Source organism: Nematolebias whitei, chromosome 1, assembly GCF_014905685.2.
Source record: "Nematolebias whitei isolate Nwh7 chromosome 1, NemWhi1, whole genome shotgun sequence".
NCBI classification, from domain to species: Eukaryota; Metazoa; Chordata; class Actinopteri; order Cyprinodontiformes; family Rivulidae; genus Nematolebias; species Nematolebias whitei.
The window spans coordinates 16,213,213-16,227,597 of record NC_056498.1 but is presented as its reverse complement, the minus strand read 5'-3'; the positions used below and the strand labels follow the sequence as shown (position 1 = coordinate 16,227,597).

Sequence of the window (14,385 nt, the reverse complement as noted above, 5' to 3'; positions counted from 1 at the left end):
GAGAGAGAAAGGAGGCAGACACAGAGAAAAGGAAATGACAGACGGAGAGAAATATACAGTGCCATTACAAACTGGGCAGTGTCAGAAAGACACTGCCAGAGGCCGTGAGAGGGATTTAATTTGACTGCCAACATGGTGGCGAGGAGAAAACAGGAATGTTAAAAAAAAAAAAGTCAAGGGAACGGCGCTATAATATGAGATTTAAAAAGCATTTGAAAAATAAGCACAGTAACAGTAGTGATATAAATGTATCTGCGGTGGTGTTTCAGACTGACGGCATTATCATACGAATATGAGCGCATTGTTCCACCGTGACGGTGGCTGTCACCAGCCACCAGTTCTGTCAGTGCCAATAAAGAAAATTTGGATAGATGGAGAGAGGGTGATAAGGTGCAGCAAAGGATGCAGGGAGGGTTGGGGAGGAGGAGGAAGGGGGGCGAAGGGGACAGAAATCAGATTGGAATCAGTCAGAGCAGAAGCAGATACAACAAAAGGTGCAAAACGAACCGAAGAATGCGCCGAAGAAGCGGTGAACTGAGGCACCTCCAGACGAGGCCAAGAGGCGCATTTGTTCACGTTATCAGCAAATGTAACTTATACGTCCCCGCCCTGCCCGGACATGTGAGCTGCGCTCAGACATTGCCGGGAGTTGTAAAGGAAGTGTGGGGGTTTTTTTTGTAGAGGAAATTCAATTTGAATTTACCGCAAAAAATAAAAGTGCACTTTTAATGTCAGGCATAAATGTGATCCGCTTAAACAGCCAGATGTGAACTGAGAGGCATGTTGATACCTGATACGAAGGAGGAAAAAAGTGTTTAACCACAGTCACCTGCACTTTTCCCTGATTCTTCTCAGACTCTGAAATGTGCAGCGTTCGACGAGTGTAATGACACAAAGTAATGACAGCTTAAAAGCCTACTGCAGGTGTTTTTAAGCGTTGCTGTGATGTTGCCATTACGGTAATTTCTGTGTAACTTTGTGGGCAATAAAGTACCTGATGACCCCCTCACCTCGTGATAAAAAAGAACATCTTTATTGTTTAAATACTACGCCTGCCTTAAGAGGAGTGGAGGAGGCGAGTTGCTGAGTCACACAGCAAATCTCTGGTAAAAAGTTGCCAATGGAAAGGGAGTACAATATGTTCAGACAAGTTGATATTTGGCAGGTTTTGATGTCGTTGTCTAAATAGCACAGGCATTATAGTGAAGCCCGTTGGTGCTGGTTTGAACATGTTAGCTTTGTTAATGTAAATATCAGGGTGTGAGATCCTTTCACTTAGTGTTTAGAACTGTGTGTGGGCAGCAGCGCACCATCAGCTCGGTTAGGAGTGTGAATGTGTGTCGCTTTGCCTCCAAGAGTTGCTTAAAGTCTTTCTCAGCAAATGTTTCTTGACATATTTTTTTATGATTGTGTTTAACAGTTCATGTTGTTTTGGAGTCCTTCCATCCATATGCATGTTACGGAGTCGGGAGACGGGGGCAGCAGCTTGAGCAGGGAGGCCCAGACATCTCTTTCCACAGCCACCTCTTAAAGCTCTTTCAAGGCATTCTCAGACCGGCCAAGAGACATAGTCACTCCAGCATGTCCTGGGTCTTCCCCGAGGTCTCCTCCCAGTTAGACGTGCCCAGAAATCCTCCCTAGGGAGGCATACAGGGGACATCCTTACCAAATGCCCAAACCACTTCAACTGTCTCTTGATGTGGAGGAGTAGTAGCTGTACTCCGTCTCTCCCAGATAACTGAACTTCTCACCCTATTTCTAAGGGACAGTCCAGCTACCCTACAGAGAAAATTCATTTCAGCTGTATTTGTGAGCTCCTCTGTGAATCACCACCTTAATGTGGTGAAGGAGTTTGTATGCCTGAATGATATAGCAGCTATGCCATTGGGGGGCATTCCCCTGGTCTCTCAACGCAGATTGGTCCTAGATGACAAGCCACACAAAGAGCTATTCAAAATATTTGGAAGGACAGAAGATGACAAAGAGCTTGATGTCCCTTGCCAAGATGTGGTTACCGGGGCCCACTATGGAGCCAGACCTAACGGCGGAGGTTTGTCAGTGAGTACCTGTTGACTGAGTCTCTATCCATGGTGCCCGTTCGGGCTCAGTCCAAATGTTGCATTGGTTCATCTTCTTATGGGCTCACCACCTGAAGGAGGGGCCATACAATTTGGGTGCATCATGACTGGGCAGGGGGCCTTGCTGCTCTGACCCTAGTTTACTGAAGCTGGCTCTTGGAATATGGAATTATTGGAATATATCACCTCTATAGACTCATGAAGCAATAACAAATAGAATATAAAAAGTCATCAATTTCATAGGTAAACTTCTTCTTTCGGCTGCTCCCTTCTTCAGGGGTCGCCACAGCAAACTAACTCACACGAAGACTTGACAATTATTTTTACACCGGATGCCCTTCCTGATGCAACCACAGACCACTGAGCTACCACAGCCCTCTGTGTGGAGCAGAGAGATGTTATCTAGGGCATCCAGGTTCCTCTAGAGCGACTCTTTCAAGCTATGACAAAAACTAACATAAAACTGCATTTTATTGGTTGTTATACCAACAACAAAAGAGGACTAGTTTTAACAGTTTTCCTGTCATTTCTTTTGCAAATATGTGAATACTAGAACAAGTATAAGGAGTAAAACACACTAACTTTATGCTTCATTTCTATTTTTTCCCCCCAGTTAAAAAAATGAAATAGGTCCACATAGTTCAGTTTTTGTTAATTAATGAAACTACCCCCCCCCCCCCCCTTCAAGAATCTGGTCCTTTCATTTGTCTTAAATTGTAAAACTATTAATAATGTTAAAAATAATTAGAAGTGTTTCCCTTACCATTATACAAGTAGTGCACCCTGCCCTGTCAACAGAACTGAGTGTCCCACCTACCAAACAGAAATGTGCCCCCCTCCCCATGTCAGCAGTGATGTAGCACAAAGCTAGTGGTGCGCAATACAGGCAAGCTAGCTAAAAAACAAAGGCTGCACGCTCATGCTACCTCTTCCTGCACCCTCATGCTGAAACCCCACCCCCCCGCTCCAAAACTGTTGGTACAAACAGCTCGCAGGTCAGACGTGTCTCTGCCCCCGCCCCCTGTCCACTGTTGACAAAAATCACGGATGAGAGGAGTGCCCTACCATGGAAAGTTATCTAAGGGAAACACCGATTACACATTTTTAGCTTTATAATGTCACTCCTATGGTGGCCACAAAAGCCCCCTCCAACAAACTAAAGTGGCCTATGGGCCACCAGTTGATAATCACAGTTGTAGCATTGTTGTTGCGGCTCTGAACATTTTTAATTTAGTGAACAAAGGCGTAAAAGTGGCTCTTTTGATCATAAAGGTTGCAGATCACTGTCCTACATCCTCAGGTGGCTGAGGCGAGCTGGTCTGGGAAGCTCAGTCCTCACCTCCTTCTACGGGTGTGCAGTGGAGAGCATCATGTTCTACAGCATCAACGTGTGGCATGGAGGCTGCACAGCTGCAGAAAGGAAAGCTCTGCAGTGAGTGGTGAAGGCTGCACAGAAGTCTGTTGGAGTCAGGCTCCCCACCATCACAGACATCTACACCTCCAGATACAGAAAGAGGGCCACTTGCTTCAAGAAGGACCCCACTCACCCAGCACACACACTTTTTGCCCCGCTCCCCTCAGGCAGGAGGTTGAGGAGCATTAAGTGTAGAACTACTAGACTGAGGAACAGCTTCTACCCTGAGGCTGTTAGACTCATGAATCTCTAATCAGGATAATCACATCATGTTGCTGCTGATCTGTTTCATGTTGCTGTGTTCATTCGTGTTCATCTGCTCACACAGACTCATGTTCAAGCTGCTGTTCGGCATATTGTTTTGTACTACTTAGTGCTTAGCCTATTTTTAGTTAATATTTTTCTTAGTTCATATCTTTGATCTTATTACTGTTTTTCTTTTACATTTTATTGGTGGATGTAACTGGGACCCTGTGTACACAATTTTGTTCGACCTCATGTACCACATGCGATGTGAATGATAAAGTACCTTGAATCCTTGAATAAAATAAAATTAACTTTGACATCCATCCATTCATCCATTATCTTTACCCGTTTATTCCATTTTGGGTCACGGGGGTCGCTGGTGCCCATGTCCAGCAATCACTGTGCGAGGGGCAGGGTACACCCTGGACGGGTCGCAAGTCCATCACAGGGCCACATAGAGACAAACGAGACAAACAACCATTCACTCTCTCACTCACACCTAGGGACAATTTAGAGTTACCAATCAGCCTAACATGCATGTTTTTGGACTGTGGGAGGAAACCGGAGTACCTGGAGAAAACCCACGCATGCACGGAGAGAACATGCAAACTCCACCCAGAAAGGCCCCTGGACCGGGGTTTGAACCAAGGACCTGCTCGCTGAGAGGCAGCAGCTCTACCAGTTGCGCCACCATGCTGCCCTGACTTTGACATGTAAATAACTAATTTGAAACTGACTATGTTAGGCTGATTGGTAATTAAATTGCCCTGTAATGGACTTGCAACCTGTACAGGGTGTACCCCGCACCTCGTACAGTGATAGCTGGACATAGGCACCGGTGACCCCCATGACCCAAAAAGGAAGAAGCTGGTAAAGATAATGGATGAATGGATGGATGGATGGATGGATGGAGGTGTTCTAAAGGTGTATAAAGTTCTCCATGAACCTCTTTGAAAAATAATAGATATTTTTGAGAATTGTTTGTGGACAGCTGCATTCAAACTAGCCATTAGCTGGTCAGTCTAGTCGGAATAATGTTGACATTTCAATAGGCCACAACTGGTGGTGACAAATTGCAGATGGCATTCGCAAGAGAGTTTTTTAAATGTCTCAAAACATTTGCAAAGGGTTTCAATTTTACTCTGTGAGTTGCAGGGCTTAACTTTCGTGTCGCCAGAATTTAAGCTAGTGGCGTGCAAGACACGTGCTAGTTAAAAAGCTATGACTATAGAGGTAGCACCCTGTTGCCCTCACGCTGAGCTATCTCCACCCTCCACAAAAACTGATGGTACAACCAGCGCACAACACAGACGTGACAGGTGCACCTCCGCCATGTCGATGCCAGCACTAACGTAGCGCTAAGCAAGTGGTGCGCAATACAGATGCGTTATGACTATGGAGGTGGCGCTCAGTCACCCTCACGCTGAGCCGTTTCCACCACCACCCTCCCCGGCAACAAAAATCACAGAAGATATGAGCACCCTGCCAAGACAAGCAAACTAGGGGAAACACTGCTGACCTTACACATACACACACACACACAAAGTGTGAAAAGGGTTAAAGTAATTGAAAGAGGAAGTTAAAGGTGTTTGTAGTCTGTGAGGTACAGTATGATCTGGCCCCGTAGGGTTTTTTTAATGGCTGTCACGTGACAAACTTCCTCGCAGACGGTGTTCATTTCCTTCACTTCACCTTTCCCTGAACCCCAACACACTTCACTCCAACTCTGCCTGGCTCGTGTCCTCTCCTTAATTCTGTAGCTCACACAGTGATAAGGATGGACCTCCAACAACAAACGTTAAAAGGTGTGAGTGGAGAACTGGTTGTATGTGCTTCAACTTATTAGTATGAAATCTAAATGAAATGTCTCAGTTTTGCCTTAAAACGAGAAAAAAGCTGGAACGTGGATGACCTTTGGCAAATGTTATGAGGAGGAACATGAAGGGAAAAGCTGTAAAACAAGAATTCAACAGAACTCTCAGAATGTTCTTAGCTCTTAAGCGGTTTTCTCAGGGCCAGCTCAGCAAAACGATGTGGGAAAAAAAGTGAGCCTGGATCTCCTGCCACTTCTCCTGCCTTTCACTTTCTTTTTCTCCGTTTCTTCCTCTCGAACCATGCCACTTCATTTCTCTCCCTCCATCTTCTCCCAAACCTTTTCTTCTTCTTCTCTCTGAATGTATTCCTCCTCGGGCGGAGAAGGCTGACACTCGCTCGATGTTTCAGCACACTGCTCGGAGAGCGTCGAGACGGTGCAGGATCTGAGCGTGCGCATCTGAAACATCACAGCACCTCGGCACAGAAACAAGAGCCTGGCTCAGAGACAACACGGGCCACGGAGCATCAAAACCACTGAGTGCAAGTGCTGACTGACTGACTTGTCTGATTTGGGATTACAAGTCTGAAGAAGCTTGTTGGAGAAGAGCTGCTTCTGGCATGCAAATAACTTATGGGCTGTGTTCCTCCTGAAAGGCTAAAGATCACCTGCTGGGAAGGAGAGAACTGAAGAAAAGCATCTAACAGGGGAGAACAGACACCTACCTGATGATTCTTCTGTCCCAATCATAGATCCAAATCTGTCCAGAGAACTGTCAATCACTTCATTCATAAGGTGGCACACAAATCCAAACTCTTCCATCAGCTACACTCCCCCACCACCTCTACCCTCCTCCTTCTCTTGAGAGTCCTTGAGCAACAAAAGCTCCAGGCATGCCGACCCTACACTGTGACCTCCTTGTGGAATTTGTGTATAACAAATACCAGACATGTGAACACGTAGAGGAGCTTTATCATAGGTAAAATAGTACGTCTAATGGCACGGTGGGCTGATTTTTCATCCACTCTGGGGAAATATACGGTCCATGTAATCTCCTTCTAGGTGACACTTGGCTTGAAGCTGTTACGTAGCTATATTCTACGTATTTTGTCCTAATAATATCTATTTCAACATTTTGATTCATTGAACAATTAAAGACTTTGCTTTCATTGAAGGAATGCATATCGTCCGCCACCTTTCAGGCAAGAGTTTCAGACTAAGATCGTATTATGTTGAGAAATGAGGGATTTGCCGTTATGGTTGAACCTTAAAAAAAAAAAAAAAAACATTATGAACGATCTAACACTCGTGCTGTGAATGACTGCCATCTACTATGACATCAGGTTTTAGCTAAATATCAATAAAATTGACCAAGTTTTAACCATTTCTGGCAGCATGATGATGCAGTTGGTAGAGCTGCCACCTCTCAGCGAGCAGGTCGCCGGATCGAATCCCGGCCGGTGGCCTTTCTGGGTGGAGTTTGCATGTTCTCTCTGTGCATGCGTGGGTTTTCTCCAGGTACTCCGGTTTCCTCCCACAGACAAAAAACATGCATGTTAGGCTGATTGGTAACTCTAAATTGTCCCTAGGTGTGAGTGAGAGAGTGAATGGTTGTTTGTCTCGTTTGTCTCTATGTGTCCCTGTGATGGACTGGAGACCTGTCCAGTGTGTCCCCCCCTCTCACACAGTGACTGCTGGCTATGGGCACCAGTGACTCTCACAACCCGAAAAGGAAGAAGCGGGTAAAGATAATGGATGGATGGATGTTAATGGGGTGTACTTGAACATTCAACGAATATTTAAGAGTTTCACTAAATTTTGTCCAATAGATGGTTGGATAATTTGCCAAAAGACAAACGAATATGAACACACAGGAATGTGCAATCACATTTTTGCCTTCTGAGTTTGCTGTAAAAAATCACAGCGGGTGTCCCCCCCACCTGATGCTCCTTGTGACCTGCTGTTTGCTTCTCTATCTAAAATTACACCAAACATGCACAGGAGGTCAAAGCCAACTCTATTCTGCTGTGAGAATGTTTTCAACCTGGTCCACAAACTCGAAGGCGAGCAGCAACAGTGGTGCACTTTTTAAGCAAGACCCTAAAGCTCTAAATACAAACTAATCCCGAGCAGGCGGCAGAACTCTCAACAGTCTCAAAATGTCACAATGCAGTAGATTCTCCCTAACTGAGGGCAAGCAGGTGCCTCTCCCGCGGCGCACTAATGACCCAATTATATCAATCAGAAGCCTTGATTTGTGCTACACTCCTCTCCTTTTTACTCTGTCTCTTTCTCCCTTCACATACACTCTTGTTCCCAGGAGCCACCTGGATGGTGTGTGTATGTGTGTGTGTACCCAGCCTCTCTTCAAGTACAGTATATGCACAAAGATAGCAAGTAGGCGGTATTGATGGTGACAGGAGGACACTACTTGTAGACAAAAAGCAGACAGAGGTCTGAATGAGTAAAAACCATTAGACCCTTTTTAATGCGGGGCCGGTGTTTAATGTTCATTAGTGCAGCTGGATCCTGATGAGGACCTGCAAGGGTTTCACATGGAAGCATCAGCTTGTTACCAAAAGCAGACAACCTGTAGAGAGGGATGTATGGGTTTTATGTAGAAGAAAAGACATTGTGTGAAATGGCTCTTGTTCTTGAGTATTTATGGTATTCTTATAAATCTGGCAATGGATATGAGGAAAAACTGTCAACATTGTTTTATTTTACTCATTTAAAGTTTTGTTTCTGTAGGTGCTCTTTTAAAATGTTGAAGGAATATTTCAGCTGCTGATTCCAGAGGGAGTTGGGTAAACTTTAGACTGAGTGGACTGACGTTTGCGTAGAAACTCAAAAATTGTTTGGTAGTGAACATAGCAAGAAACTAAACAAGCATTTTCATGGAAAAGTGTAAAGGTTTAATAATAGCTAATGTGATGTTCTTTCACACTGGTATTTTTTTTAACTAGCCTAGTTTAGCTAGCCATTAACCTAGCCTGGACAAAGACGCCTGCCATTTCTTCCACACTCGGTGCTTTATAAGATACTAACTGTTCAGTGTTTCCCCTACCATTACACAAGTAGGGCGCACGGCCAGGTCAACAGAACCGAGCGCCCTGCCAACCGAACCGAACAGCGCACCTCCCCAATCGGCATTGACGTATCGCTAAGCTAGCGGCAGGCGATCCAGATGCGCTAGCTAAAAAGCTAAGCAGCTTTCTGCTTCCCCCAAGCTGAGCCGCCACCCCCTACCCCCGCCTGCTCGAAAACTGTTGATACAAACAAAGACATGTCTCAATCTCCCCACTGACTCCAACTCCCCCATCGAAAAAATCATGGAACAGATGAGTGCCCTTTCAAGGCAAGTAAAGTATGAGAAACACTGCTGATGATAACTATCCATCCAGCCATCCATCCGTTATCTTTACCCGCTTCTACCTTTTTGGGTCGTGGGGGGTCACTGGTGCCCATATCCAGCCATCACTGTGCAAGAGGCGAGGGACACCCTGGACAGGTCTCCAGTCCATAACAGGGACACATAGAGACAAACGAGACAAACAACCATTCACTCTCTCACTCACACCTAGAGACAATTTAGAGTTACCAATCAGCCTAACATGCATGTTTTTGGTTTATGGGAGGAAACCGGAGCACCCGGAAAAAACCCACGCATGCACAGAGAGAACATGCAAACTCCACCCAGAAAAGCCCCCGGCGCAGGATTTGAACCAGTGTAACTTGCTCATTGAGAGGCCACAGCTTTACCAGTTGTGCCACCGTGCTGCCCGTAGATAACTAATAGACAGAAAAACCCCTTTAAAAAATGAACAGACTATCCCTTTAATAACTTGTGTTGTGGATTTACCACTTTGGTTGACCTCAGTTTGGAGAAATAGAGCTCAAGTTCAAGAAGACGGACGAGCTAACGGCTAACTCACCTGCAGCTAAAACCATAATGGATCACTGCTGTCTTGAAACAAATGTGATTTCAAAGCAGTGGCAGCTAGCGGTAGCATTTGTGATGCAACCTGGAGCATTTTGTCAAGATTATTTGAATATATGTGGCAAAATAACTGTGTAATGTTTATTTGGTGGTGGTATGGAGATTCAAATATCAGTACTTCTTTGAATCTCATTGAGTTCAAAAAACATAGAAGTACGAGTGACACGGTGGTACAGCGGTTGTAGCTATCGCCTCATAGCAAGAAGTCTGCAAGTTTAAAAATCCCCTGCAGCCTCTCTATGAGGTGTTGGCATATTTCACTCATGCATGCAAGGGTTTTCTCCATGTACTCAGATGTTCAGTGTTTACACTGAAGGGGACTTCAAACTTTTATTTGGATTAGCGAACAGGGAAGGTCAGTGTCACTCCAGCTTCAACTTCCAGGTTCTGTTAGGTCTAGACACGACAGAACCATGGTCCTCTTGGACTGGATCAGTGAGCCAAGTATGGCTTGTCCAAACAGACTCACTTAAGAAAACATCTGCTGTCTTAAAACAACTTGTAGCTTAAAATATTATCAGGAAAATGCTCATTTTTAAACTTTTACATCACCTTTATGTCACATTGTGTGGCTAATTTAGCAAAAAAAGACAATTACGTTCCTGCCATAAATGCTCCATGACGCATAAAAAGTGCTACAGCTAGCTGGTGCTGCTAATTATACTTTTAAAGTATCTTAGTTTTGTGTAAATAATCATACATTGAGAAACTGACTAAAGCATACTGGTTTCTGAAACTGTGATCCACGAAGGAAAGATTTGAGATTGGAGTTCTTTAAGCTCTGCATAAGTCTACTTTCATCTTAGCTTCGCTCGGACCTTAGCTTGTCAGTCCATTTGAAGTTCAAGTTTTTATACATCAACGCTGACAGGTAAGATATTCATTGTTAATTTTACATAGTACCCAATGTCAAAAGGTCAGCATGTCTCTTTAAGGTATTCTAGTTATCATCCGCCACTAAAGGTGAAAGGCAATTTTATCCTGTGTCTGTGTTTGTTTGATTGTAAGCAAAAATATCTCATGAACCAGTGGAGTGATTTTAATTAAACTTTTAGAAAGTAATCATTGGGTGTGCATCTACAACTGACTGAGTTAGTGAATCAGTCCCATTCAAGATGGCTACCACAGCCAGCTGATCTTTGAAAGCACAAGAACTGCAATAGATTAGTCAATTTGACAATTGTTGAGGTCAAAATCTGGTGTGGTAGTAGCTGAGAGTCACTCCCAACACAAAGGACTGCTCACTGTTCAACACCTGCGCTTAAAGCTTTGGCCTAACTCCATGTTTGTTAGGAAAATATCTCATGAACCACTGAATGCCTTTTTCTAAACCTCTCAGAAAGTAATCACTGAACATACAGTACTCTCGCGACTTCGTGATTCGACTGTCCTAGTTTTTCAACGTGAGATTGTACACGACACACGATTGCCTTTAATATTACTCACGTGATTGGGATGGGACGGGATAAAAAGTCAACAAAAAAATAAGATACTTTGGACAGGAGCTGCCATTTTGTAGTTTTCTTTCAATAAGCCTACACTGTAAAACCAGTCAAAAGAACTAGACTACCCAGAAGCCACCAGTGCTTCTGCTGCTTTCTGCTGAAATGGAGGGGAAAGTTTTGTAACGCAAAGTCAGAAGTATCTATTAAGCTCACAGAACTGGCAGGAAAGTCACAAATAATTATTACGTGTTGTTTTTATGCTACTAGTGTTTAGTGTATTTTTAGTTAACGTTTTTCTTAGTTCATATCTTAGATCTTATTACTGTTCTTCTTGAACATTTTATTGTTGGATGTAACTGGGACCCTGAGTACACAATGTCGTTCCACCACATGTACCACATGTGGCGCGTATGACAAATAAAGAAACTCTGACATCAACCTGGATGAGGCGATGGGCTGCGTCGCTGCAGGGCAGGTCTGCAGAGCTGGTAACATTTTGCACTACTGTACAGTACATATACATATGTTGTGAAAATGACGTAGGGTTTGTAAATCCTCAAAATATATAATATAATAAAATAAATAAGAGTTCCTCCTTCACGGTTTTTCACCCATCACGGTGGTGAGTGGAACGTAACCCCCCGTGATAATAGCGGGACTACTGTACGTCCACAACTCGTTATTTTCACCATCAACACAATTAAAAAATGGGTGCTACAGCCAGCTGAACTTAGAAAAGCTCAAGTTCAAGTCAACTTTATTGTCATTCCCACCACATGTGGCGCACGAGGTGGAACGAAATTATGTACACAGGGTTACATCCAACAATAGTAAAAAAAATATAGTGTAAAAAAAAAAAAACAGTAAGGGATGTAAAATATACACTAAACGCTGATAAAGCAATATGACAAAAACACAAAAATGGCTCTAACTCTTTCCATGCAACAGTAGCTGAGTCATTCTCAACACATGCTTCGAGCTGAACAAGCTCTAGAAATGTGAGGTCATTGACAAGTTTGTCCATTAAAAAATGGCTATAATTCCATCTCAGTATTTTATACGCATACTTTCACTTTTGTTGGTGCTCTTTTCAAAAGTTAAATAAAAAAAAATAAAAGAGTTTAGGGAACCTCTAGAGAAAAATATGTACATATATGAGCCAGTCATGTCAGCCTACTTCCATGCTCTCTCCGCGTGTGACATTTAGGGTGGCTGTATAAAAATAGGACATTTCAGGATCCCTGAACATCTTCCAGTGGATCCTGAAAAAGGCGACGGGAGTGTCTGGTCAGCCCAGATGACACGTCTGCGCCTTATCTCAAGAGGAATTTCCTCCTCGCCCCTGTGATGTGCGTCAATAACGTGCAACCATTTTCAGCACGCTCCTTCACCCCTCCTCTCCTCCTCTCTCTCTCTCGCGGCCATCTCAATTAGAGGCACATTAATGAAATAAATAAGCATCAACAAACAATGCGCACACAAACAGCCCCACTAAAATAAGATTAACCCCGCTCTGACGATTCTAGACATAAGGAATAAAAAAAAATACTGTAAAAATGTGAAAGAAGAGCGCGAGCAGTTGTTAGTTTGGGAGAAGTCGGAGGTGGCGTGCGCGTGTCATGTCAGCCTGCTCCATTTTGTTCCTAAATTTTCTATACAAAAGATTAAGGGAGGGGAAAGAGACGAGTGAGCGAGCAGGGAGGAGGAAAGAAAGAAAGTGCCATCATGGATTTCATTTCTCACATCAACATCTATGCCCTCCCCTGAAACAGGAAAAAAAAAAAAAAACGTGTTTAATTTTTTGAACAGTAAAAACCGAACTTGTTTTGTTTTTACAAGCGGTCGTGAACGCAGCACTATAAAGCACGGAAGGTGACGTTAGGACACGGGCTGTAGTAAACACTAGTGAGGATTATCGCCTTTAAAGCTTCAAACCAGCGATAAATAAAGAAAGTGACGGCGCTTATGTGGCAACAACAACGCGCACGGAGCCCAACAACAGAATTAAGTCGTGTTTTCCTTCAAATCAACTTCCCCACGTTACAAAAGAAAGCACTTTTATAACCAACATGTCGTCTCTTCCACCGTGAACTTGACCCTCATTTTAACCCCCCCGGAAAAAGTAAAAAAAAAAAAAAAACAAGCTACTTTTCTCTACTCAAGCGTCTTTTATTTTTTAAAATAAGCATTTAATTTTCGTTCAGTCCTCGCCCGGACTCGAACCAAGAACCGTCCGCTTACAACTTACTACGAAGTTACGTAAATGTGCACTTTTAACGTCGCAACTTTGCTCCAAGTGTTACCGGTTAACTTCTTCTTCGCTTGTTTTTTTTTTTTTTTTTTTTTTTAAGTCACGGTCACGAATCGAGCACGCGCGCACATACATGACCCATTAAAGTGGCGGCTCATACATACAAACGTATGCCAATCAACTCGCATTCGCTCGCTCGCGCGCACCTGCACGTTAAAATAAAAAATAACTATTTATCCTGGTTGGAGGAGGGGAAAAAAGGCAGACGAGAAGAAGAAGAAGAAGAAGAAAAAAAAAAAGAGGGCAACAACAGTCGCAGTAAATTCACCATTTTTGGAAATGCTGCTTCATGCCACCCTCCCCTCAGCCCCGCGTAAAAGTGCGCGTGAGCCGCGTAAAGAGAGTAAAAGGTTTAAATGAAGATATAGGATATATGCTGAAAGTAAAGACTCAGTACTTACGGGAGAGGCGGCGAGGAGATTAATGACACGACACGTCATGATTACGTTTCACTTGAATTAAATACATTACGAGTTGGGAAAAAAATGGAAATCAGGGTTGTATACAAGCATACGCTGTTCCCCCTCCCTCCCTCCGTTTGGTCACCCTCTGCTCACTCTCTCTCTCACTCTCCTCCTTTCTTTTCTTTCTCCCCTTCTCTCCTTTCTTCTTGCATTCACCCCCCCCCCCCCCCCCATTTATCGTACAGGAGTGAGTGAATAGGGGGGTGGGGGGGGGGAGCGAAGGAGAAGTGGGAGGGAGAGTGATGTAGGTTGGAAATGTTAATTATAATCTCAGCACGGGCTCCATTTTACAAACGCTGTCATCTCCTCACATTTGTATCCTAAATATGGCATCTGGGGTGGGGGGGGGCAGATGACACTTCAGACACATTTGTCCCCTCTTTTCTTGGAGGGGGAGGGAGGAAATAAAGTAAAGAAATATAAAGTGTAAAAGTGATAGTGGAAGGTTGGGTGTTAAACGTGCTGATGGGCCACCTCCGAAGCCCACGGACACAGGATGGATGGGAAGACGCATGGGGTTCTCAGTGTAAAGGTAGATCACCGCCAAGTCCCTGGGGAGTTTCCAGAGTCCCCCCCCCCCCCCCCCCCCAAACAGGATGACAGACAGACAATAA

General features: G+C 44.0%; 1 protein-coding gene across 1 annotated transcript in view; it reads right to left on the bottom strand.

The window, feature by feature from the left end:
• znf219 (zinc finger protein 219) overlaps nucleotides 1–13,830 on the bottom strand; it is a 26,049-nt gene extending 12,219 nt beyond the window's left edge. The window contains exon 1 of the mRNA XM_037675405.1: nucleotides 13,709–13,830. The gene's annotated coding sequence lies outside the window, so the exon portion shown is untranslated. The remainder of the gene's footprint in view (nucleotides 1–13,708) is intronic.
• Between the last annotated feature and the right edge of the window lie 555 nt (nucleotides 13,831–14,385).